Source organism: Trachypithecus francoisi, unplaced genomic scaffold (assembly GCF_009764315.1).
Source record: "Trachypithecus francoisi isolate TF-2019V2 unplaced genomic scaffold, Tfra_2.0 Lachesis_group1, whole genome shotgun sequence".
NCBI lineage: Eukaryota > Metazoa > Chordata > Mammalia > Primates > Cercopithecidae > Trachypithecus > Trachypithecus francoisi.
In genome coordinates, this window is record NW_022681454.1 from 8959222 (window position 1) to 8986232 (window position 27011).

Here is a 27011-nt window from a genome sequence, read left to right on the forward strand (position 1 = left end):
CCTGTAATCCCAGCTGCTCAAGAGGCTGAGGCAGAAGAATCGCTTGGACCCAGGAGGCGGAGGTTGTGGTGAGTCAGAGATCGTGCCATTGCACTCCAGCCTGGGCAACAAGAGCGAAACTCTGTCTCAGAAAAAAAAAAAAAAAAAAACAAAAGCAAAAAATCTAACTACAAAATGGTTAACCAGTGATATTTTTTAAAATCTTGATCAAAAAAAGGAAATGTGAAAGTTGTCAGAATAAAAATAAAGTCACCTGTGTTAAAAAGCAAAACTAAAAGCAAACCCTGAAAAATGAAACTAGGGAAGGTCATGAAAGGAAGATTCTCATATACAAATGCCTGCTGACAAAAACTATCACAAAAGACTCTGCAAAAACCTTGCACAAAGGCCACTACAACCTTACATAAGAAAATACTGCTGCGAGAACACCTGCCTAGCAACTGACTGTCCAGCCTTGGACTGATGCCACCCTTGTTATTGATACATCTATTCAAAGATAACTATCTCAAAAACAATTATGTAATTCTTCTCATTTTTTCTTTAAAAACCTTTGTCTTCTTTTACCTCCCTAAATATGCACATGGTTTACTATGGCACACCTATGTCAATTGCAATGCCTATTCCTGAATAAACATCATTTTCTTTCAGAAAGTCTTCCTCTTTGCTTGTTATTTAGATTGAAAAAATTTGCAGCCATTAGAACATTTCTTTCCTTGAGGGGAAAGAAAAGTGGGAGCTCAAAGTTAATCATTTTATCTGAAATAAATGTTCTTCTGAGCATATAAAATCATTCCTTTATGGCCTCACATCATTCCTAATCTCTCTTCTCATACTTTTGCCTACAGTTTTCATCTAAGTCTATTTCTTCTTTACCTTTGCAAGAGAAATAGCTAATTGATTTTTTTTTTAAAAAAATATCATTTGGAGTCACATAAATGTTCAATCACGACAGTTGTTTTATGATGTATCTTTGATTAAATTCATGGAACCAGCATTAATTCCTACATTTATTTCCCTTTCTTGCCTTCTGGCAGCCTATTCTAAAGGCCATCTTCATCTACCACAGGCTCAGCCATAAAGCAAGTCTCAATAGATTCAAAAGAATTAAACTCATACCAACCATACTCTCAGACCACAGTGGACTAAAATTAGAAATCAACGCCAAGAAGATCTCTCAAAACCACACAATTACATGGAAATTAAATGACCTGCTCCTGAATGACTTTTGGGTAAACAATGAAATTAAGGCAGAGATCAAAAAATTATTTGAAATAAGTGAAAGCAGAGATATAACATACCAAAATCTCTGAGATGCAGCAAAAGCAATGGTAAGGAGAATGTTTAAAGTGTTAAATGCTTACCTCAAAAAGTTAGAAAGATCTCACATTAATAACCTAACACCACTCCTAGAGGTAGTAGAAAAACCAACTCCAAAGTTAGCAAAAGAAAAGAAACAGCTATAAAATCAGAGCAGAAATGAACAAAATTGAGACCCAAAATCCATACAAAGAATCAACGAAACCAAAAGTTTGCTATTTGAAAGGATAAACAAGATTAATAGACCAGTAGCTAGATTAAAAAAGAAAAAGAGAGAGAAGATGCAAATAGGCACAATCAGAAATGACAAAGGTGACATTACAACTGATTCCACAGAAACAGAAAAGATCTTCAGAGACTACTATGAACACTTCTAGACACACAAACTAGAAAATCTAGAGGAAATGAATAAGTTCCTGGATACACACAATTTCCCAAGATTCAATTAGGAAGAAATTGAAACCCTGAACAGAGCAGTATCAAGATCTGAAATTGAAAGAGTAATAAAAAACCTACCAGCCAATAAAAGCCCTGACAAGATGGATTCACAGCCAATTTTCTATTAGATGTATGAGGAAGAGCTGGTACCAATCCTGCTGAAACTATTCCAAAAAACTGAGGAGGGACTCCTCTCTAACTTGTTTTATGAAATCAGCATAACACAAATACCAAAACCTGGCAAAGATACAATAAAAGCAGAAAACCACAGACCAATATCCCTGATGAACATATATGAAAAAATCCTTAACAAATTACCGGCAAACTGAATCCAGTAGTACATCAAAAACTTAATTCACCATGATCAAGTAGCCTTTCTTCCTGGGATGCAAGGTCAGTTCAACATATGCAAATCAATATAGGTGATTCACCACAATAGATGCAGAAAAAGGTTTTGATAACAACAAGCCTTAATGATAAAACCTCTCAAGAAACTAAGCATTAAACAAACATACCTCAAAATAATGAGAGCCAACTACGACAAACCCGCAGCCAACATCACACTGAACAGGCAAAAGCTGGAAGCATTCCTCTTGAGAACCGAAACAAGACAAGGTGCCCACTCTCACCGCTCCTATTCAGCATAGCAATAAAGTTCTAGCCAGAGCAATCAGGCAAGACAAAGAAATAAAAGGCATTCAAATAGGAAAAGAAGTCAAACTATCTCTCTTCGCTGATGATCTAGAAAATGCTCCACCAAAAGTCTCCTGGAACTGACAGAGAATTTCAGGAAAGTTTCAGGACACAAAATCAATGTACAAAAATCAGTAGTATTTCTATACAAATAATGTTCAAGCTGAGAGCCAAATCAAGCATGCAATCCCATTTATAATAGCTGCAAAAAAAAAAAAAAAAAAAGGAAATAATCTAACCAAGGAGGTGAAAGATTTGTATAAAGAGAACTACAAAACATTGCTGAAAGAAGTCACAGATGACACAAATGGAAAAACATTCCATGTTCATGGATTAGAAGAATCAATATTATTAAAATAGCGATACTGCCCAAAGCAATCTACAGATTCAATACTATTTCTATCAAGCTACCAATGTTGTTTTCCACCAAACTAGAAAAAAATTCCTAAAATTCATATAAAACCAAAAAGAGCCCAAATCGCCAAAGCCATCCTAAGCAAAAAGAAAAAAGCCAGAGGCATCATATTATCTGACCTCAAACCATACTATGAATCTATAGTAACCAAAACAGCATGGTACTGGTACAAAAACAGACACATAGACAAATGAAACACAATGGAGAAGACAGAAGTAAAGTCGTACACCTACAGCCATCTGATCTTTGACAAAGTTGACAGAAATAAGCAATGGGGAAAGAAATGCCTATTCAATAAATGGTGCTGGGATAGTTGGTTCGCCGTATGCAGAAGAATGTAACTGGACCCCTGCCTTTTACCATATACAAAAATAAACTCAAGATGGATTAAAGATTTAAATGAAAGACCTCAAACTTAAAGAATCCTATGAGAAAACCTAGGAAATATCATTCTGGACATTGACCTTGGGAAAGAAAATTGCAGAAGAAATTGCAACAAAAACAAAAATTGACAAGTGGAATCTAATTAAACTGAAGGGCTTCTGTAGAGCTCTTCAATTCAAGAAACTATCAACGGAGTAAACAGACAACCTATGGAATGGGACAAAATAATTGTAAACTATCATCTGACTAAGAGCTAAAATCCATAATCTATAAGGAATTTAAACAATTGAAGAAGCAAAAAATGAATAACCCCATTAAAAAATGGGTAAAGGACATGAACAGACACTTCTCAAAAGAAGGCATACAAGTGGCCCACAAACATTAAAAAATGCTCAACATCACTAATCATCAGAGAGATGCCAATCCAAACCACAATGAGATACCATCTTATACCAGTCAGAAGGGCTATGATTAAAAAGTCAGAAAACAACAGATGCTAATGAGGCTGCAAAGAAAAGGAAACACTTATGCACTGTTGGTGGGGATGTAAATTAGTTCAGTCACTATGGAAAACAATATGGAAATTTCTCAAAGAACTTATAACAGAACTACCATTTGACCCAGCAATCCCATTATTGGGTATATATCCAAAAGAAAATAAATTATTCTACTAAAAAGAGTGATGCACTCGTATGTTTGTGATACCACTATTCACAATAGCAAAGACATGAAATCAACTTAAGTGCCCATCGATGGTGGACTTGATAAAGAAAATGTGACACACATACATCATAGAATACTATGTAGCTATGAGAAGAAGCAAAATCATGTTGTTGGCAGCAACATGGATGGAGCTGGAGACCATTATCCTAAGTGAAATAACACAGGAACAGAAAACCAAACACTGCGTGTTCTCACTTATAAGTGGGAATTAAACAATGGGCACTCATGGACGTAAAGATGGTAACACCAGACACTGGAGACAATGGGATAGATGGAGGGGAGGAATAGAGGGGACAAAAGTTAGAAAACTAGTGGGTAGTATGTTCAGTACTTGTGTGATGGGATAAATTATACCCCAAACTTGAATATCTCTCAATATACCCAGGAAACAAGTGTGCACATGTACTCTCTTAATTTAAAATAAAAGTTGAAGTCATAAAATAAATAAAATAGCTACCTTCTTGCTAACCTCCTTCACCCTCTGTGTTTCAAAGCAATTGCCTGCATTGAAGCTCAGTTTTTCTCTCTCTTTTTTCAAAGCTTGGTTGTCTCAGTCTTTGAAAGTAAATGAGAAACATGATGAAAATAGTGAAAATGAAATTCAGACGCTTAGTGAAATAACTGTGAATTTCACTTGGCTGGAACACTGCAAATCCCCAGAGACACGAATAAAAAATTCCCATTTGATGTTCTTTCCTAGACCAGAAGCCCTAGATCCACATTCCCAGAACATAAATTTGAAAACAAAAGGATATTTACAGGGTTCCTCACCCATCTTCCTGGCCAGGGCCAAGACTGTCTGGAAACGCCCATCTGATAGGAAGAGACAGCCTAAAGGGACCAATGGTACAACTTTTGGCTGGCTCAAGGCCAGAAGGTGGGCGTGGGCAGCTGTGCCCCTTGGCTGGCATCATGTTCATGAGCCCTGTTGTCACTAGGAGAGTCTCCCAGCCTCAGAATCTAGGTACCCAGGTCCTCAAATCAGCTCTTCCTTTCAGTTGCTATGTGACATGCACAGTTCACGTCAGTGAACTTGTCACCCTGTCCCCTGCAGAGCTGCTCCTCCTCCTTCACAGCTCCCTGTCTTAGCATCTGGTACCACCATTCTGTCTGGCTGATGTGCCAGACGCCTGGGAGTTATTCTTGACTCTTCTCTGGGACACCACATCCCATCACCACTAGCCTCACTCAACCTCATCCGCCTCTCTCCATCCACACTGCCATTACTCTGACCCAACTCATAACTGGACCAGTCAACCCCTTCAGTCCTGGCTGGGATCCAATTCTTTCTCCATGCTGCAGCCCAAAAGCCTTCTTGAAGCACTCGTCATGTCCTCAATGATATCCCATTGCTTTGGGGCACAAATAAGCCTTCATAGGTACACACTCCCCATCCAGGTGTGTGAAAGGTGGCCCTAAGGCTAGACCCAGGCCACAGGAGGGAAGTTTTTTGTTTTTTAAAGGTCAGTTTCCAATATTTATAAATTATGAAATATGACAAATCTGGATTTGTAGTATCTCTTGAAAATCAGAAAATCTGTCATCTCTAGGCCAGTGTCTGTGATGGAAACAGTAGGGGCTGCCCTTGTGCCCCAAGTAGCCACAGGTCCAGGGAACCCCTCACCTTGCCCATCCTTCCCTGTGCTCATTTACAGCATAGGTGTGGCCCTCCTGCCCACAGATCTGCCTTGCCAGTAGCCTCTCCCTCTCCCTTTCCCTCTCCCCCGACCCTCCCTCTCCTCTCCCTCTCCCTCTCCACCTCCCCCTCCTCTCTCTCCCTCTCCCTCTCCCTGCCCCTGTCATCTGAGTTTTTCTGCCTCTGAACAAATGCCAGGGCCTTCCCCCATACTCTTACCTCTGCTGGAACGCCCCACCCCCATTTCCTCTCTCTTCCTACAGTCCCGCCCAGATAAATCCTACTCGTCCTCAAGCCACAAGTTTAGATGTCACTGCCGCAGGGAAACCACCCCCGATGCCCTACCAGAGGGCAGTGCCTATTTTCCTATCACCTGTAGCCACTGGTCAATCACCCTCCTGTGAGCTCCCAAGGGCAGGGCTAGCCTGATGACCTCACCACTCTACCACCAGCAGCCAACCCAATACCTGGCACACAATAGGAGCCTTCTAAACATTTGTTGAATGACTGGATAAACTTGACGCCTCTGGGTTATTGTGCATACAAGTATGATGCCATCAACTGGCAGGACAAGATGCGGAAGCGAACAGAAATCAGTGTGGGAGAGGCACAGGTGCACGGTGTCCTGGGATATGCTGAACAGTCACGATTTGCCAGCGATGTTTTCCCAGAGGAAGTCAAGCTTGAGTGGGGCTTGGGAATTTGAAACTTGCAACCATGCCTCCTACTGAAGACGACACTGGTTAGAGAGGTGAGTTGACCTGCCCAAGGTCACACAGTCTTTGCAGTCTGAGCATCAAGATGTGGGCTGTGCCTGATGTGCTCAAAGCTGTAGCTCCAGCATCAACTCAATGTTTAACAAATGTGGTGAATGAATAAATAAAGGATGAAGACAGAGGTTGAAGAAAGACCTTAAGGACTCAAGCAGCGGAAAGAACTTGATATTGATTTATAAACAAAGAGGAATTTGGAAATGATCCCCAAAGAGAAAAGCTTAGCTCTACTGAGGCAAGTATTTATTTGCTTTTTTAATCCTAAAGGACAATAGCACTCTTCATTAACTTTTAAATGTATTTTTGTTTAGGGAGCTGAGGCTGTTATCTTGTTTTTATTGTCAACACGTGGCGGTTATTTTGAGAATTTTAAAATATCTTTAAAAACAAAAGCAAAAGAGTCTCTTTAGTTTGGAACCTCACTTAGGTAGACAGACTGTTTCTAACACACACAATTAATTATAGAAATCGTCACGCATACGACAACCACAGATGTAAAATGTGAGTTGTTTCTGTTTTTGCAAAAGAAGAAACTAAAGTTATAGCCATAATAACCCAGAATGGTCATAATAAAAGATCAGAAGCAGATGCCTCTGAGGTGACCTCGACTGGCTGAAATATAAAAAGTCACTTTTAATACCACAGAAAAGTAGACTTAAGAATGGTCGAAATGGTAAATTTTATGTGGATTTTACTACAATAAAAAATGTTCAAAACATTGAAAATTTGTTTGAAAAATGTAATGCAATGATTCCTCCACTTATAAAACCTTCCACTGAATGCGAAAGGAGCTGGCCCTAGAGTCAGTGAGGCTCAGCAGCTGGGACAGAAAGGACCCCGTGGGCAGAACTAGCCCCTTCTCTCCAGAGCTCCCACATTCCCAGAAACACCAGTGTGATCTGTCCTTGGCTGTATAAGACACACCCCATACGTGACTTTGAAAGTACACAGACCCGGGTTCTGGTTTCAGCACCAATATGTCCTTGTTCATGAGAGCTCTGTCCCTTATCTCTCTCTGCTTGCGTCCAAGGCTGCATATCTGAGCTACTCACAAAGTAGTTGTTAGGATTTGAGCAGCATAACAAACAAGTCTTTTACATAACTGCTCTAGGACTTGCGAATTCATTATGTTTGCCCCCTGCTGCTAGAATTCAGCTCCACAGGTAGCTGTTTGTCTGTTGTGCACTGTTCATACCTAGAACAGTCTGGCATGCAGTGGGCATTCGACCATCATTAGTGGTTTAATCTCTGCCAGCCCTCCTGCCCTGCCTGTGTGAGTGGGAAGGGAGCGCCCCTGCATCCCTGGGAGGCTTCCCTTGGGAGGAATCCTAGCAAGTCCAGTGGTCTCTGCTTCCACCATGGTCTTGAACACACCCATTCCTCTTTATCCCCATGTCCACCACCTCAGTCGCAGCTGCATCCTTCCCTTACCACATGTACCAATAGCAGCAGCCCTCTGCCTCTCTCCTCCCCACCCTTCCCACTCTAGTCTACACCCACCGCCTCCACCCCAGAGCCACCTTCTAACACTGATCTGGCCATGTCACTCTCCAGCTCCAGTGCTGCCCAGGGCTTTCTATTCCCCCAGGGTGAAGTCTGTGGTGGCTCAGTGAACAGATGCTTCATCTCTCACCCTCCCCATGCTTGTTCTCTCCTCAGCCCCAAAGCTGTCTGAGTTCTTTCTCAGGGCTGCGCCCCATCTTGAGCCTTTTCTTTACTGATTTCCTTTCTCTGGTATATCCTCTCTCCCAATCCCCATCATCACCTGCCTAACTCCTGCTTACCCTTCAGGAGTCCATTTAGAGGCCACCTCTTCTGAAAAGCCTTCCTTGATTTTACCCCACCCCATTCAACCTGAGTGAAGTGTTTCTTTTCTCCCTGCCAAGGCCACACAGCAAGTAAATCATTGAACTGGGATTCAAATTCAGGCCCACCTTCTCCCAAAACAGCAAGCCCAAACCAGAAGGCTCTAATTACTCATTTATTCAGGAAAAAAGAGACTCAAGAATGAGGTAGAGCTAAGTTAACATCTTGAAAACATGCCCAAAATATATTAAATGAAAACACGAGGTTGTAGATCAATGCATATGGCATAATTCCATCAAAAACACAATAAACTATATATGTTTATATAGGTTTTTAAAGCACAGAAGATGCCCAAACACAAATTGAGCTATTAATGATAATTATTGGATGGGTAAACTTAAACATTCTATAAGGTTTCAATTTGTTATGTATTCTTTATGTCCTTAAAAAAAAAATTAAACTCAAAGGAACTCTACAACTTTTCTCCAATAACCAGTAAGAGGCTTGCACACCAGGAACTGCAATATACAGGGACCAGCTTTTGGAGAAAAGCCTCCCTCCTGCAGTGGTAACATGAGATGAGGGCAGATGCGGTTGACCAGGGAGCCACATTCACCTTTCCCAGCAGCTCGGGCAGGCCCAGCAGCTGCCCAGTGAACATGCCAATGCAGATAAAGATGGCGGTTACCTGCCCCAGAGAGCCACGGATATTCTTGGGTGAGATCTCACTGAGGTACATGGGGAGCACACTGAGGGCGATGCCTGTAGAAGTAGCATAGCAGCAGTTAGAGAGGTGTCTTCCTGAGGGAGCCCTACTCTGGTTACAGTGCCTCTCTTGGCTCTGCTTTGCCCTGGACGTTAAATAGCACTGTAGCCACAGCATCTTTCCCAGCACTTTGCACAAATTGCCAAAGCTTTCTCATGCACTTTATAATTTAATCCCTAAAGTATGACTGGAGGTGCATTTCAGAGGACAGGACACAGCTGATGGTGTTGGTAGAGGTGATGGTATTGACAGTGATAATGATGGTGATGGTGATAACGGTGGTGGTGGTGGTAGTGATGGTCATAATAGTGATGATAATGATGGTAGTGGTGATGGTAGTAATGGTGATGGTGGTGGTGGTAGTGGTGGTCATGATGGTGATAATGATGGTAGTGGTGATGGTAGTAATGGTGATGGTGGTGGTGGTAGTGATGGTGATGATGGTGATGGTGGTGGTGATGATTGTGATGATGGCTGTGGCAATGATGATGATGGTGATAATGGTGGTAGTAATGATGGTCATTATGGTGATGATGGTGATGGTGGTGATGATGGTGATGGTAATGCTGACGGTGGTAGCAATAGCAATGATGGCGATGGTGATGATGATGGTAGTGATGGTGGTGGTAGTGATGGTGATGGTGACGGTGATGGTGGTGGTAAGGTAGTGATGGCGGTGGTGGTAGCGATGGTCATGATGGTGATGATGGTGATGGTGGTGGTGATGATTGTGATGATGGTTGTGGCAATGATGATGATGGTGATAATGGTGGTAGTAATGATGGTCATGATGGTGATGGTGATGGTGGTGATGACGATGATGGTAATGATGGTGGTAGCAACAGTGATGATGATGGTGATGGTGATGATGATGGTAGTGATGGTAGTGGTGGTGGTGATGGTGATGGTAATGATGGTGATGGTGGTGGTGCTGATGGTGATGATGGTTGTAGCAATGATGATGGTGATTGTGGTGGTAGTAGTAATGGTGATGATAGTGATGGTGGTGATATTGATGGTGTGGTAGTGGTGGTGATGGTGATGGCAATGATGGTGATGGTGGTGATGGTGGTCACAATGATAATAGCCAATACACACAGTGGCTAACAAGTAACAGGAATCCTTCTCATCTATTTATATGTATTAACATATTTACTTTTAACAATAGTCTTCTGAATTAAATATACTGTTACTACTTCTCTTCTAAAGATGAGTAAACTGAGGCACAGAGAAGTTGAGTAACTTGCCTAAATCACCAAGTCATGTCCAGAGATGCTTAAAAAAATTATTTCGCCCAACAGAGCTCCAGTGGGCCTCTGATCTTAGAACTTGAGCTTTTCCCATCAGCTAACATTGCCTCTTGTCATAAATTAAGGGACCCAGTTATGGCAGATGCTATTACACTCATTTTATAAAAATAGGTCACCCACATATAATCTAATGATGTTTGAGATAAATTTACATGTTCAGAGGCTTATGATAGGTATTTTGAATAAAAACTAACAGTTATAAAGATGCTTTACAAAGTGCTTACTGCACACACAGTGGGCCTGTTAGTAAAAATTATATAAGGACTTGTCAACTTAAAAAAAACAAACCTTGCTTTCCCCCATACCTGAGCAGGGCTATTCTTAAGTCACTTTATAGGCCTATAAATGACTACATTGCACTTATCCCAGGCGGATTCATTGCTTGTTTAGAGAACAGACTGCATGATCTGGAGTCACAAGGCTTCTTGGGCCAAATCCCTGCAACTTACAAGCTGTGGGAACTTGGGTGGGGTTGTGAGCTTTTCTCAGCTTCCACAAGATGGGGATAAGCATTGAGCCTAGCTTCAGAGGATCTCTGTGAGAGTTGAGATATGCTGTTACCTATTCATTGTAAAATACTGTACAAATTAGCATCATTAGCACCTATTACTACCATCTAATTTTTCACCAGGTTGTGAGGGCATCAAAAATGTCTTTCTTGCCTCGGTTTTCCAATGTCTCTAGTATAGTTCCCAACACACTTTAGGCACCAATCAATGTGCTTCAAGTTGAGCTGAGTTCACTCCAGCTGCTAGCATTCAGGAAGGACTTTCCTGAAAATCAGTGAAGGGAACGCACACCCCAATTTACAAACTGGGAATCTCATTCATTGCCTCTTAGCCCAGGATACTGTTTCTGGTTTACCACTCAAAACAAACATGCTTAAGAAGCAAAGAGATGGAAATTATTTGTCACAACATAGACCAGATGATGCTTGAACTTTTATCCAAAACACATATATTGGGAGCATATGGCCTCATGGAGTAATTGGCTGGCCACCAAACAATTTAGTCTATTATTCTTCCCAAGCAGGGCAATAGAGGGAAAACTGTGCTACACTGGACTCAAGTCCCACAGCCCTGGTTTTCTCACAGGGGGATCTCGATCAAGTCACTTCATCTCTTTTACTCTCAGCTCACTTACTTGCAAAATACAGTGATGACTATCTCTGCTGTAATGAGAATAAAATGACTGCATGTAAGGCACCGGGCTCACGTGTGGTCACTTGATAACACTTCAAAAACTGTTCTTTATCCTGATGCTCCTTCCCCCACAAGGGGACAATAATCATTATCTCACAAAACGTAGTAAGGAAATGAGGGAGCTGTAGCACAGAGGCAGTGTCGTCAGTGGCGGAGGCATGGAGCTAACTTCTCTGCCTCTTCTGTAAAGCTAGGGTGGCAGTAGCATCTCCTTCACATGGTGCTACGCACCTACGGAACACATGTCAAATGCCTTGCAGAATGCACAGCTTAGATTCAGCTGTCAATAAATGGTGACGAATTGTTCTTATTTGTTCATTGTGAGATGACATGGAAGGGGAGATACTAGTGGCTAAAGCAGCAGTGAACGAGGAGGTGGGCTGCGTGAAAAGTCTGCCATTGGGTGACCAGCTCACCCTGGTTTGCCTAGTACCACCCAGAAACCCCCTCAGTCCTGGACAAACCAGGATGGTTGGTCATCCTAGGCCCATGATGCTGTACCAAGCATCCCTACCTGTGAGCAGCCTCTTCTGACCTCTGAGCCCATCTTCTGCCACTCTCCTCCCCAGGAGTCCTGGATGTGGAGTTCACTGAACACTCCAGGCTCATTCTGATCATAGGATGTTGGCTTCTGCTCTTCTGTTTGTCTGGAACTCTCTGTTTTCAGAGCTCCACAGCTTCTTAACCTTCCAGTCTCCATTCAGTGTCACCTCTTATAGTGAGTTGCATGGTGTCCTTCCAAAAGATATGCTGAGGCTCTAATCCTGTTACTTGTGAATGTAGCCTTATTTGGAAATAGGGTTTTTGCAGATGTAATCAAGTTAAGATGAGGTCATACTGGAGTAGGATGGCCCCTAAATTCAATACTTTTCATTCTTATAAGAAGGCCATGTGAAGACACAGGCACAGACATGGGAGAAGGCCATGTGATGAGGAGACAGAGACTGGACTGATGCAACAACTAGCCAGGGAATGCCAGGATTTCTGGCCACCACCTGAAGGTAGAAGAGAGGCCTGGAACAGATTGTCCACAGAAGCCCTCAAAAGCAATTCATCCTGCTGATCTTGGACTTCTCCTAAAGTAGCAGACGTGGGCTTGTCCACTAGCGAGCTCCTAATTCAGAAGACGTGACCTTGCACCCCTGGGCATGTAGACAGCACTGGGAAGGCCATGGCAGGGACATGTCCAGTGCAATCTTCCACAAACACAAAGTAGCAGTACAGTCTCCTATTTCAACTTTATTATGTACATGAATTTTGCTTCCAACACCATTTGGTATCATGTTTGTATTGATGTAAAAAATAATGTTTTTTTTTCCTCTAAACCTTCTAGATGAAGAACACTCCAGAAAGATGCCCTGTTGTCCTACTATGGTTCCAAACACTCCGGGAGACCCTGGCTGGATCAGCAAGTCTTAGAGCCTTCTATCATCTCAAAATCCTTCAGGTTTATCATTTGGCTTTAAATTCTCTCTTTTTTTTTTTTTTTTTTTTTGAGATGGGGTTTCACTCTTGTTGCCCAGGCTGGAGTGCAATGGCGCGATCTCAGCTTACCACAATTTCCACCTCCCAGGTTCAAGTGATTCTCCTGCCTAAGCCTCCCAAGTAGCTGGGATTACAGGCATGCACCACCACGCCCAGCTAATTTTTGTATTTTTAGTAGAGACGGGGTTTCTCCATGTTGGTCAGCTGGTCTTGAACTCCCAACCTCAGGTGATCCTCCCGCCTTGGTGTCCCAAAGTGCTAGGATTACAGGCGTGAGCCACCACGCCTGGCCCGGCTTTAAATTCTTTATTACAAACAGATCAGCCAGTTCAGGTAATGGCAGCAATATTCCTTTCCTTCTGACCAACTGTCTCACCTTAAGTGCCCTCGAGTTCCTCTCTCTGCTTTGAGAGGGTTGATGAGAATACATGACATGAAGTCTGAAAGTCCTGGCGTGACTCCAACAGGCCACGTGCCGCAAGTCAGAAAGACCGAAGTTTTTTCTTTCCTCTTTGTTCTTCTTTCTTTCCTCCTTGTTCTTCTTTCTTTCTTGCTTTTTTTTGAAAAGCTCATAGGAAAAAGGGTCTAAAACACATTTTTTCTATCTCTGTGGTTTTGTAAAACGGCCATCTTGGAATGCAGCTTATTTTTAGTTAAGGAAATTCAGAGATCAATTAGTTATATGTTCGAAGGGTCAACTCCCCAGATTAGTCAAAGCAACAAGAAAGGGGATAATGGATAAAATATAAAACTGCCAAATTGAGAGAATCTCACTTGCCTCCACTAGGAAAGGACTTCCCAGGTGATCCACTGCAACTTCATTCAGCCTTTCTCCAAAGTAGTCTGGGCCTTTGAAACCCAAATCCTAGATCTGTACTTTATTAATTAAGAAAACAAATAACAACAACAATGACAACAATACCATTAGCATTCCTGGAGTGGGGCACTAAGTGCCTGGAACTACACTAAATACTTCACATACATAGTAGATCATTTTATTTATTTATTTATTTAATTATTTAATTTACTTATTTTTGAGACAGAGTTTTGCTCTTGTTGCCCAGACTGGAGTGCAATGGGCGATCTCGGCTCACTGCAACCTCCACCTCCTGGGTTCAAGTGGTTCTCCCACCTCAGCCTCCCGAATAGCTGGGATTACAGGTATGTGCCACCATGCCCAGGCTAGTTTTGCATTTTCAGTAGAGACAGGGTTTCTCCACGTTGGTCAGGCTGCTCTCAAACTCCTGACCTCAGGTGATCCACCCACCTCGGCCTCCCAAAGTGCTGGGATTACAGGTGTAAGCCACCACGCCTGGCCCATTTAATTTTCACATCACTCAACAAGGGATGCCTTACTACTAAGTTGCCATGCCAGGTGGGAAAGAGGCCAAGACTGTGAGGTTAATGGTTGCTGCGGTGGTCCCTGATTTGTATCCTCTCCCTGGATCCACATCCTTGGGGAGTCAGTCCTCTCTGACATTCATTCTGCACCTGTCCATGGGACTTGCTTGGGCCAAAGGGACATCAAGGGACATCAGCAAATGTGCATGCAAAGTGCTTACACATTGGGACTGTCTCCTTTGGCTGCTGTTGGCAGCCCACGAACTTTATGCGAGGCAACCCAGGCCCACCTGGCCCAGGGTGGGAAGCCAAGAAATGAGCTGGCCCACTGACAGCCCTTGAGACCAGGCCACCTGCTAACACCCAAACACAGGCGTGAGACCATCCCAGGTCATCCAGTCACTGACCTACCTGAAGCCATCACAGACACATGAGAAGGCCCAACAGAGATTGGCAGAGCTGGCCCAGAGCAGAACAGCCCAGCCCACCCACAGAAGTGAAAGCACGGTAAAATGGTTATTATTTCAAGCCACTACATTTTGTTTTTTGTTTTGTTTCATTTTGTTTTGTTTTTAAGAGACAGGGTTTCGCTCTGTTGCCAAGGTTAAAATGTAGTGGTGTCATCATGGCTTAAGTTTTCAGGTTTTTAAATGCAGCAAACCTAACCTATACAGATAAATTAATGAAATTAATGGAAGCAAGTGAGAGCATTCAGGCAGTCTGATTCCTTAGTCTTCACCCTTAACTACTTTCCTGCTCCAGCTTTCTGAGCATTAGTGCCCGCATTTGTAAAATGAACATGAAAAAACAGTCTTTGATTATAGGAGGAGATCAAAAAAGATGAAAAACATGAACACAGTTGGTCAATTACAAAACATTACATAGACACCAGCCATTATTCTTACGGATAAACTCTCAATAGCCATCTCCATTCTACTTGAATAGATGCCTATTGAATAGAAGGCATCTATTCAAGTAGAATAGATTAATGAATAGATAAGTGATCAAGGAGTCATTTCATCTTGAGTTTGGACTATCAGAGAGTCCTAGATTATTCCCCTCCAGCAGGGCAACAAAGATAAGTGAAGCCTCCTCTTCCCAACCTTACTTCCAGGCCCCCACTCTCCTGCCCACCTCTCCCTGAGACATTTTTGTTGTTCATCTTACTCAGCTGAACGACCCGGTACCCTCAGCTTTTAAGACATCGACAAGGAAGGGAATTAGCCTTTAAGAAGCTCATGCTAGGTTCCAGGCAGTATATACATGTGTGTGTGTGTGTGTTGATGTGTGTGTGTGTGTGTGTGTGTGTGTGAGAGAGAGAGAGAGAGAGAGTTTCCGTTCAGCCTTATTATAGCCTTTCAAAGAAGGTATTATTATCTCCATTTTCCAAATGTGAAAACCAAGGCTCAGAGCCATTAAGTAACTTCCACAAATCAGAAATTGGCAAGCAGCAGAGCTGAGATCCAAACTCAGGGATTTCTAATCCTAAGGCTTGCAATCTTTCCACAAATGCCTAAAAGTGACACTTTACGGATTCGCCTATTTGGAAAGAGAGTACAATTTGTCTGGCAATACATCTTGTCTCCTACTCTCACTCCCGCAGCCAGGATCTGTCCCCTTCTCCCCAGCTCCCCGCCCAGCCCAGTCCCTTCCCCTGAACAGTTGGCTCCTCTGATTCCACTCCTGGCTTCCCCTCATACTTCTTTATCGGAACAAACCAGTCCATGTCACATTCCTCTCAACCCTCCCTGCACACTTGGCACAGGCCCACAGTCCTCGCCGTGGCCTACAAGGTGTTGTGTGATCTGGCTCCAGCTCTTCTTTGGCCTCATCAGCACCCACGCATCTCCTTGCTCTTTCTCAGACGTGCCATGCCTCCTTCCGCCTCTGAGACATCATACACTTCTCTCTGCTGGGAACAGTTCTCACACTCGGCTCCTCTGGTCTCTGCTCATATTTCCTCCTCTGAGCAGTCTTCCCTGATTGGCCTTTCTAAAACAGCCCTCACCACCCTCCTGCCCTGCTTTGTTTTCTTCCTAGGACCTGCTACTATCTACCTTATGTATCTGTCTGCCCACTAGAACGTAAGCTCCATTCTGTCCCTGTCCAGGGACAGGGTCTTGTTAATCATTGTGTCTCCATCCTACAGTGTGCCAGCCCTTGCAGGTGCTCCACAAATGCTTAGTGAGTAAACGAAACAACGAATGAGTCAGAGGCCCAGAGAAGAAACACCATCCTCACAAAAGCCCCCTGAAAACCACAAATAACCTGGAATATGAACATTATGACGAAGGTGACCAAGCGGAAGGCATGACATGCTGAAGACCATCCAGGTCTTTGGGCGTAGACTGGGGACCCTGCCCACCATTCCTCAATTAGGGGCTAGAGCATCATGAATGGGCTGGTTCATCCCATAGGACTGTCCCACTTTATGCAGAGTTCCAGCATCCTTGGTTCCTGCCAACTCAATACCAGCAGAGAGCCCCAGTCATGTGACAGCCCCAAACACCTCTCACATTTTGGGACACCCCCAAGGAGTATGTTACTGTTCCTTCCCTATCATGGTGAACTCTCACCTCCATCTATACCTGTGATGAAGCGTCCCAGGATGAGCATTTCAAAGGCTCCTGCCTGGAGTGAGCAGGCCATCAGCAATGCAGCAGAAATTGCAAACCCATTATTAGCCAGCAAAGTATGCTTCCTGGAAAGAAAGGAGAGATTTGATGAAGACATCTCACCATGAGGCATGTCACTGAACTGTCCATCCCAGGAGCAGGAGCCAGGCCCTTCCGAAGGGTGAGGAGAGTAACACTCAGGCACAGTGCGGGGAGCACTGGCCTTGCCACCTCTGGCTGTGTGACCTTGAGCGAGGCACTTCATCCCCCTGGGTTCAGCCCTAGGGTCTACTAGGTCACTTCCAAAGGCACCATCAGCCTTGACATCTATGAATTCCCTGTGGTAGTATTTTATTGCATTAATTCTAGGACTATCATTTAACATTTCTGAAGTCAATGGTCATCTTACAATTCACGAGTCAGGGTCCAGGCAGGAAAATGGAAGCCACTCGAGGTACTTTAATGGAGAGAACTTAACATAGGGAATTGGTTAAGCAGATATTGGAGAACTGAGATGTCAAAAAGGAAGACCTCTAAGGAAGGGATGTTTCCCATGTGGTGCTGACACCTCAGGGGCCTGGCGGAGGGCCCTGAAGACCTCTGAGAGTGGGCACTGTCCACTGGACTGTTTCCTCTGAGGAGCAATATGATTCTGGTTCTGGAAATGGACAAAAGTTGGAAGCTGGAATCAATTGCCAATGTGATCACTGGGACTGGCAGGAAATTCAGAAAAATATGAAAAAGCAAGTCTCTTCTCTCTCCTCTAGTGACCCTACTGGCAAAGGACAAATGGGGGTGCAGGTCCCAGCCCCAGCATCAGAGGGAGAGCGAACCCAGAAGGGTAAGTGTGGAGCTGGGGGACAACAGCTTGACAAGCAGCATAGCGTTCTACAACTTTAGTTGGCTCCTTCCCTCCCTCCCTCCCTCTCTTCCTTATTTCCTTTCCTTTCCAGTGACTCACAAAATAACAATACTCCTTAGACCCAATGGCATCTTAGATTTGATGAACTACAGTACTAAGTGCATGACTGGACTAATCCTCTCAAAGAAGATCAGGGAAATTTCCATGGCAATAATTATTATTAATAGCTCTGTGTCAGGACTGCCATCACTGTTTTATAAACACATGCCTAAGACCTCATGGCTCAAACACCCGACTTGTTTGGAAGCCTGGGGACCTGGATTCCTGCACCAGCACTATCCTTCAGGAGCTAGGAGACTTTGAACTTCATTGCTCTGTGTTTTCTTTTCCTCACTTTTGCAAAATGATCCTAAAAGCCCACATTTATTGAACTCTTGCTATAGGATAGACCCTGTTTTAAGTACTTTCCATGCGTAGTTCATTTAATCCTTAAAATGACCCAAAGAGATAGGTACTCTTATAATCTTTATTTTATAAACAAGTTAACTAGGTTGCTGGCAAGCTAGAAACTTGTTTTATTTTTAATTTTTATTTTTGAGACAGAGTCTCGCTCTACCGCCCAGGCTGGAGTGCATTGGCGCAATCTCTGCTCACTGCAGCTTCCACTTCCCGGGTTCAAGTGATTCTCCTGCCTCAGCTTCCCGAGTAGTTGGGATTACAGGTATGCACCACCACACCCAGCTAATTTTTGTATTTTTAGTAGAGACGGGGCTTCACCATGTTGGCCAGGATGGTCTCGAACTCCAATCTGCCTGCCTCAGGTGATCTGCCCGCCTCAGCCTCCCAAAGTGCTGGGATTACAGGCGTGAACCACCGTGTCCAGCCTACAAACTTGTTTTAGGTCATATAGTCAGTGAGTCAAGGAGCTGGGGAAACATTTTAGCCCTTTACAGCTTATTTTTTTCCTATAGACTCAATGAGTTAACAGATATTAAATTGTTTTGTAAATTGTGGGAAGCTAGGAACTTGATAGGGGGCCTTTTTAAAATTACTTTTAGAAGTTACATCTCTTGACTTCTAGTCCAGAGCCCTATCTACTCTTTCTGATTTGTTTCAAACTTTCCACTAATTTTTATTCTCTTTCTAGATCTTCCTAGAGAATTCCATGGTCAATGACTTTTGTAGCTCAATGACGACAGTACAAAGCTTGTTCACTGCAGTAGCCGGTGGTTGAGACAACCCAAGTGTCCATGAATAAAGGACTATTTAAATAAATTATGATACATCATATGGTGGGACATGATGCAGACATTAAAACAGAGGCAGCTTTCCATATTCTGATATGGAAAGATCTCCAAGATAGATGAAGTACAAAGAGCAAGGTATAGAACTTTTTGTAAAATATGCAACAATTTATGTAAAAAAGTGTCTGTGTATGTGCATCTCTGTGTGTCTCTGTGTGTATAGATTAGACACAAACCTTGGAAAAGACATAGAAAACATTGGTAACACCAGTTGCCTCCAAGGAGGGGAACAGAATGGCTGGAGGACAGAAATGGAAAGGAAATCCTTCACTTTATATTCATTTGATCCCTTTGGAAGTTCAGCCACAGGAATGTATTAATTATTCAAAAAGAAATATAATTTTGCTTTTAAAAAATTCATTTAAATGGACCTCATGGTAAAAAATAGAAACTCATTGACTTGGCAGACACTTAAAACCTCCATTCAAGACGCAGGTCCCTGATTCTGTGAGGAAGGTCACAAGCTCTGGGTGCAATCAAGATGAGCCTGAAGATATTCTTTTCTGTTGGTGGAACCTCCACACACAGCGGCCACACACGACACTGCTCAGAGTTCCTGGCTCTCCCTGCGGGCCTCTAAGGAACCTCCAGTTTCCTTATGGAGAAAGTGGGGCAGTGGGTGAGAGGAGGGGTGGGAGATAAGGCTTTGGAGTGGGGAACCTGGGCTGAAAGCATGTGCTCCAGCTCAGTCAGCAAACAGTGAGTGTCAGATACTGGTATTCTGCTGGGAAAGGGAGTCATTCCTGTTCTCACCTCATGGACTTTACAGTCTAATTAGGAACACAGGCATCAAATACATTGTCCCACAAAAGCTTATTAAAAAGCAATCCTGACTTGTAGAAGTAAAGGCATCGAGGCTATGGGCGTGTACACCTGGGACCTGTGCGTCTCTTGCCTGCTTGTTCTCTAGTATCTGCTCTGTTTCAAAGGGAACTACTCTCCCTGAATCCCCTGCCTTCTGGCTTCATAGGAGGAATTCCTGGTAGGATTTGCCACTCTTGGTAGGGTTCTGGCTTCCTGGGGGCTGGGGTGTTGATCAAGGAGAGGCCTTCATGGAGGGCTGGGACGGAGAAAAGCAAGCTGCCCCACTCCCACCCTCTGTGACCATTGCAGGTGCAGCTCCTCTGTGGCTCCAGCCTTCTCTCTGTGGTCCCTGCCCCCTGCCCCCTCCACCACGTGACCCTAGCTTTGGGCCCCAGAAATGCTGCCTCTCTCTCTTTGACCTTCCATTCAAGGGCAGAAGCATCCTGACTGCAAAAAACTTTTTTTTTTTTAAATTTCTCAGGGCACGCCAAAATATTCTCTCTGTAGCTCCCATCTATGGGTCTGTGGGTCTCGGTTCTACCCGTTGAGGCCTCACAGGGCAAATCTTCATTGGTGTAGGTTCTGGGGTAAGAAAAGCTTGTGATAAGACCATCGAGATAGGTCAGGCAGGAGAGGAATGCAGCGGCCGGATTCTGAGGGTTCTTGGAGGTTGGGCAAAATGATGTGTTAATTAATCTGTAGACAGCGAGAATAAAGGGCTGGCGAGAAATCAGAACTCGACCCCCAAATCCCGTACACCTTCTCCACTGCCCTGCGACAGGCAAATTGGACATTGGATATTCAGATAATATTACTGACGATAATGTGATGTGAGCCCCTCTGAGGCACCCTCAAGCCTGACTGCTTACTAGATTCACTAAACTAAACACTTACAAATACCTAGATTCTCAGACCCACCCCTTAAGACTTGCGCTCCCTAGGACAGACTCAGTGTGAGACCTCCAGAATAGTGCAAGAAAGCTGACAGCTGTTACAGAGGCTGTCTCCTTTAATCTTAGACACCTGTATCTATCAATGTTAATGATCAATTCACAGAGCGGGTGGCAAAGGCTGTTGTCAGCTGAGGACGATCTCCTCCAGCCACCCCAAACTCACCTGCCCACCTGTGCCTGGGTGAGCTCTCCCTGCTCTGATCCAGGGCGTGCCAGTCTCCTCCTGCATTGGATTTCACCTCCTCCTTCCCAGGCAGCCTCCACCCCAGTAAAGAATTCCTTCCAGCCAGGTGAAGTGGCTCACACCTGCAAATCCCAGCGCTTTGAGAGAGCAAGGTGGGAGGGTCGCTTGACCCAGGAGTTTGAGACCAGCCTGGGCAACATAGTGAGACCTTGTCTCTACAAAAAAACAAAAGAAAAGAAAAAGAAAAATTATCTGGATGTGGTGAAGCACACTTGTAATCCCAGCTACTTGGGAGGCTGAGGTGGGAGGATTGCTTGAGCCTGGGAGGTCAAGACAGCAGTGAGCCATGATTGCACCACTGCACTCCAGCCTAGGTGACAGAATGAGATCCTGTCTCAAAAGAAAAAAAAAAATTCTTCCCTCTCGACTCATTCACCCCTGCACAAACACATCTCAGTACACATCTCAGTACTGTCTCTCCTGGCCCTCATCCTCACAGCTACTGGCCCTTGCCTCTGCTCCTCTCCAACTGAGACTCCTCCACAAATGTAGCCCAGCTGTGTCCTGTCCTCACCCCCATGTGAATTAGTTGTTCCCACCACTCCATTGAGACTGCCCTGCTGAAGGCCATCAACATCCGCCTTGACAAATCCAGCGACCAATTCTGCCTTTCCTTGTACAGCCTCTCAGCAGCATGTGATACGTGGGCCACTCCCTCTCTGTTGAAACCCGGTCTTCTCTGGACATCTGCAGCCCCACTCTCCCCTGTTTTCCCCCTCCCAGCCTCTCCTTCTGTGTTTAGGCTGATTTGTCCTCACCCCTCAACCCTGGGGTGTCCCAGAGCTCCAGCCCATCTCTCCAGTCACATTTCCCTCTATATGCCCTCCCTGGGTGGTTTCATCCAGTCGCTTTGTCTCAGATGATGACAATTCCCACCTATGTCCCTGACCTGGACTCTCCTCTCAACTCCAGACTCACATATTTAACTGCCTCCTGGAATTCCCACTTGGAGGCCTAGGAGGCTTCTCAAAACAAGCATGTCCAAAACAGAACTCTTGGATCCCCACTACTAACCAGCCCCTGCCACGTGCACCAAACTCTTCTTTCCACAGCTCTCCCATCTGAGTAAATGAAGCCTCTGTCTTCTAAGTGGCTTAGGCCAAAAGTCTGGGAACAACCCATATCCAATCCATCACTGAATGCTAGCTGCACTACTTCAAAAATAGATCCCCAATCAAACCAATTCTCCCATCTCCAGTCCCCCAGTGTGGCTGTGATCCAGCCACCATCAGCTCATTCATTACCAGTCACACTGCTCTTGCCAACTCCAAACTCATCAGCCTTTTCACCGCCCCCTGGGTGCACAAGGCTGGCTCCCGACTCATGGCCCTTGTCCCTGCCATCCCCTCTTCTCGTGACATCACTGTCTTATCTCATCAGGGTTTTAGCTCACATGTCACCTCCTGACACTGTCTGATGGCTGCTCCCAACTGCAGAGCCCCTTTCCCTCAATCCTGTCACTCCATCTTCTCGGTTGCTCCTGGACTGCAGGGGGCAAGTGTGAAAGCAGGGGCACCAGCTGGGGAGCTACCATAACAGCTTAGTCAACCACTGGTAATGATTTGGACCAGGCTGGGAGCAGTGTGCGTAGTAATAAGTGGTCAGATCCTAGCACATTTTGAAGACTGAGTTGGTGGGATTTGCTGATGGACTGGACAGAGGTGGAGAGGCATAGAGGAGCCAAGGATGCCTCCAAAGGCTTTGGTCTGAACCCTTGCTTTGGATGTGATGGTGTATTTTGTGCTAATGTTAAAATTGCATGAAAGGTTGTGAGAATGTTAAAATTACATGAAAGTCTGACTTGAAACATGTGCAAATGGGACTGCACACTCTCTGGGAAAGTTTATCATATTAATATATTCCTTCCCAAAATAACCCTCAGTCTGACAGCATTGCAGTGAGGATGGAAATGTGTGCAAATCCTTTGCAAAGCTGACTCACTGGGCTTCAGAGCAGGACTTTAATCATTGTTTCCATTTGTTTCCTGTGGATGAACAGCAACAGAAACAAGGGAGATCAATTCTGAAAGCAGAACTCCAGTGCCCCCAGAACTCCACCTGGGATGCCTGATTCATTGTTTTTAGCTTCTCCAATGGTGTAGAATCTTCCCAGCGAAACCCAAAAAGTCATCAGCTCTCAAGGGGAAAAAGAGACCAAATACAAGGAAGAACGGTAGGGTGATGAGGAGATTGGAGGGCATGTCCCTTGAAAAGTGTCAAAGGGGCTGGAGACATTTAGCCTGGACAAGAGAAGGCCAGAGAAAGCATGAGAGCCACTTTCCTCCATGCCATGCTTTAACTTGGTGCAGAGCACCAGGACGGATTAGGGGAAGACACAGGGAATTCTACTTCAGTTTTAATTTGGAAAGTGCTTTTCATTAAGCCCTAGTAGACCAGAGAACCTATGGAAATAATGACTTTCTCCACAGACCCTTCCAATAAATCTTCAGCCTTACTGGGCCTATACGCCAAGATCATGACTTGTTTCCACATCCCTCACCCTCCTCGTGTCCATCCATTCCTGCGTACCCAGCTTGAATTCCTTGGCTCATCCCTTTAAACATTTATATGCCCATCCACCCCCTTTCATTACATATGCCTGGCAAAAACTCAGCTGGTTAAATCTCTGTCTACCGGGCATCTACAAAGCTCAGGTAGGCTGTAGAAAAATATATGACTGTGTTGTCCTGTCTCACCTGAAATTCATGACCACCAACCTCAGGAAGCTTTAAGGCTCCCCTGCACTGAGTCTACATATTCCCGGTCCATCCAGCACCCTTCTCTCCTAGAGGACTATTTCATATGTTTTCTCTCTCTCTTCAAATCCCCTATTTATCATTCTCAGCTGATGACCATGCTTTCTTTTTCACTGAGAATACAGAGGCAATCCCAAGAGACCCTTCCCACATGCCCTCTGCTTGTATTTCTGCACCTGCATCTGTGCCCAGACACCTGCCTTCCCTTGTTTTCCAACCCTGGTGCAAACCATGTCCTCTCTCACCTGGGCTATTGCAAAGTTCTCCCAACCAGGCTCTGAGATCCCCTGATAACAGCACACCCTTTCAAATGCAAGTAGATCAGTTCTTAAAAAGTTCCAGTGACTTCCCATTTTGCTCAGAGGAAGAGTCTCAACCCTGGCCCGCAAAGTCTTCAGGATCTGACTCCAAATATCCCATGTAGCTTCCTATGATTGTCTCTACACTGACCTCCACTCTCATCTTCAAAGAAGTGGAGCCTCTTCCTGCCCCTGGGCCTTTGCACCTGCTGCCTCCTCTGCTTGGAGAGCTATTTCCCAGGGTTGAGCATGGCTCACTCCCTTGCTTCCTTCAGTGCTCCCTGCACAAGTCACCATTTTAGAGAATCTTTTGAACAAAGTGGTGAGCTCTTCGCCCTCCCCAGTATCTTCTGACCTCTTTGGGCTGCTCTATTTTCTGCATTGGTACTTGTCACAGGCCAAATGGCACAGTCCACATACTTGTCACTTGGCTGTGCTCCCTGCTTGGCTGCGTGCTTCAGGAGGACAGGGATTTTGGCAGCTTTGCTCATGCCTGAGTACTTGGCATATAGAAAGCACTCAACAGATACGTGGTGAGTAAATAAATGGATGAGGGAACGGAAAGCGTGCAAGCATACAAGGATGCTCAGATGCAAGCAAGGATGGCCACATTGGGGAGTTGTGGTAGAAAAATTCAAGCATCGAGCATTCTCCACCCATCCTTCCATTTATCCAACCAACGTCTACTGCTTGCCTGCTGCCAGCTCAATGAATGCTGGCTTCTAAAGGCTCAGGGTTGACTATTCTCCAGAAGATTGACATTGGCTCCGAAGGTGGATCTCCCTCTCCCAGGACTGCCTGCAGCGAGTGACAGATGAGTGGTAGGGGCGGGTGTAGCCCCCTTACTTCAAGTTGGCTGACTCTGTGTTGTGATTATGCCCCAGAGTTCCCCCAGATGAGGCTAAATTTGACCAGGGAGTGCAGCCTTGCCTGGCTCCTTCCCCTGTTGCTTTCTGCTTTCCTCACCTTAAAGATTACTCCTGAAGAGCCCTTCCTCCACAAGCCATGTGCGCATCCCAACCCGTCTCAGGCTCTGCTTCTGGGCAACTGACTTTCTGAGACAATTCCAGCCTGAAAGTCATGGACTGAACTGTGTTCCTCTCCCCTGGTTGAGAACCCTTGAATGCATGTAACCTCGCTCAGGCCAAGGAGATTCATGTCTGGGACTTTAATTACAATGATTGGAAGGAGAATTTCCACCAAACTGGGGCCACCTTGCACCTCCACAGGAGAGACTGCCTGACAATGAAACCAACACAAAGCAAGCTAAGTTCAGAGGTGGAGAAAGAGACAGATTTGGATGTCTTTAAGGCTCGCCTGTTAAAGCCCTAACCCCTAGTGTGACTGCATTTGGGGACAGGGCCTTTAAAGAGGCAATTAGGCTAAAATGAGGTCATAAGGCAGCTGCCCTAATGTGGGATGACTGGTGTCCTTGTAAGAAGAAAGGGACACCAGGGATGCACACACATAGGGAGCACACAGCGAGAAAGCAGCCATCTGCAAGCCAAGGAGAGAGGCCTCGGGAGGAAAACACCTGCCGACACTTTGATCTTGGCCTTCCAGCCTCCAGAACTGTGAGAAAATGAATGTCTGTTGTTGAAGCCACTCCATCTGTGTATTCTGACACGGCAGCCTGGGCTAACCAATGCAGGCTTGCCACATGCACTGCAGGCTCCTCCAGCAGGCACCTAGAGAGACACAGTTATTTTCTACTACTATAAAATAAAGATGCCTTTTAGAGGGTTGAAGTAGAAAAAGATGAGGGGAACAATAGTTCTTGAGAACCTGCTGTTTCCCTGGAGTGATGTTTGGGATGCCTGTTATTGGTGCTTGCCCAACCTCTATCCTTCCTCTGGGAGGAGTTCCTCGAATTTCCACCAAGAAACCTTCCTGCCTGTCTCCACCTAACCATGGCTTCAGGAAACAGAGGGAAGTGGATGGATTTAAGATATATTTTGAGAGTAGAATAGGCAGGACTTCCTGGGTGATTGGCTCCAGGTTTGAGAACAGAGGGTGCTGCAGAAAGTGAAAGAAGAACACAGAAGACTCCCAGGTTCCAGACGTAAGCAAATGGTCTGATGGAAGGAAATGAGGTGAGGAGGGGAGACACCCTCTGCTTGCGAGGTATTTATCTTCTTTCTGTTTTCTCTTTCTTTCTGGCTTCACAACTGTCTTACTGATAGCATGAAGTGAGGATAGAATATATTATCAACAGCTACAGCTATTTATATTGATGATGAATTTTCCAGACCTCGGTGCACAAGATACTGATCTACATCATGCACTGACTCATTCAACAAACATGTGCTGAGTACTGGGCCCTGAGCTAGACACAGAGATACACGGAACATAACCCTGGATCTCAAAGATCTTCCATCCACTGGAGCTGATAATGCATTGTGTCATTTAAGGATGCTCTTGGCTGCAAGTAACAGGAAACCTCAACTCAAAATAGCTGAACAATGAGGACACTTACAGAAATGCAAATTTACAGGAGTGGTGAGCTTCAAGGATGGCCGATCTGGTGGCTCAGAATGGCCAAGAATCCAGGTGCCACCTGGTTGCTTCACTCTGCTTTCCATAGTTTTGACCTCATCCTATGACAGCATGTGCTCACAATTGTAGGATGGCTCCTGGTAGCAGTTTCGGCCACATGATTTTCTATTCATGCACGGCTGGAGAGAGTAACCTTGGCCTCTCATAGGTCTCTTGGTGCTAAGAGGAACTTTCCCAGAAGCTTCTAACAAACTTCTCTTTATGTCCTACTGGGCATAGTTGGGGCACAGATCCCTTACTAAACCAGTGTGGAATGGGACCCATCAGGCTGTACCTCTGCCCCTGAATTCCTTTCCTTTATCTGCTCCTCCCTACCTGAGTGAATGGGAC

At 44.7% G+C, this 27011-nt stretch overlaps 1 protein-coding gene across 1 annotated transcript in view; it reads right to left on the reverse strand.

The window, feature by feature from the left end:
- SLC2A9 (solute carrier family 2 member 9) overlaps positions 1–27011 on the reverse strand; it is a 166635-nt gene that overhangs the window by 121602 nt on the left and 18022 nt on the right. The window contains exon 2 of the mRNA XM_033213748.1: positions 16866–16990. The gene's annotated coding sequence lies outside the window, so the exon portion shown is untranslated. The remainder of the gene's footprint in view (positions 1–16865; positions 16991–27011) is intronic.